At 34.6% G+C, this 786-nt stretch overlaps 1 non-coding gene across 1 annotated transcript; it reads right to left on the reverse strand.

Annotated features, from left to right (window-relative positions):
* Positions 1–296: 296 nt before the first annotated feature.
* LOC143653570 (U6 spliceosomal RNA) lies at positions 297–400 on the reverse strand. The gene has a single exon (XR_013161374.1). It is a non-coding gene; the product is annotated as a U6 spliceosomal RNA (small nuclear RNA).
* Positions 401–786: the final 386 nt, after the last annotated feature.

Raw genomic sequence — 786 nt, forward strand, 5'->3', positions numbered from 1 at the left:
ATATGCAGTTTTGTATTCTTTTTTGCTTATAAAGCATATTTTTAGCATTAGCAAGCATATTTTATGAAATAATTTTCCTCATTTCTGCTCCCCCTCCCTACTTCCCCTAAAACCATCTTTCTTGTGAAAACTTACCTAAATTATATGTATAGAAAATATTATCTAAAGGAATACATCAAACTATCATTGCTGGTTACCAGAGAAGGGGAGATGGTAGGATTGGGGGAATTATATTTTCTACCTTTAATGTTTTTGCAATGTTTCAGTTTTTACAATGAGCATATTCTTTTTTTTTTTTTCCAATGGAATACTCCACAAATTAGTATGTCACCCTTGCACAGGGGCCATGCTAATCGCTGTATTTTTCCAATTTTAGTGTATGTGCTGCCCAAGCAATCACACCAGTCTTATTTCTTGCTGATTGAGCTGTCTCATCTCTTTAGCCTTTTGCATAAATTGGACTTTCTATTTTCTTTTCGTTTGTAAACTGGCCCATTCTTACTAGAGTTCATCTCTTTGTTGTAAAACCTTGACAATACCAGACAACCATGCTAGCATTCTAATTTTTTCCCACCACCTCCCTTAAAGCTATGGATGGAGTAGAAGTATGGTCTACTTTCTAGTTATTGCGTGCTTATTCAGTGTTTTACTATTGTTCCTTGGGCTTTGTCTGCAACAAATACAAGACTCTGAAAGAGCCACTGCAATATAAGTTAAGATTGTTAAACAGAACATAAAATACATAAAAGTAGACATCCACAGGTCTCTTTATAAGGATACCTCTAA

The sequence above is a fragment of the Tamandua tetradactyla genome, chromosome 1, assembly GCF_023851605.1.
Source record: "Tamandua tetradactyla isolate mTamTet1 chromosome 1, mTamTet1.pri, whole genome shotgun sequence".
Classification (NCBI taxonomy): Eukaryota; Metazoa; Chordata; class Mammalia; order Pilosa; family Myrmecophagidae; genus Tamandua; species Tamandua tetradactyla.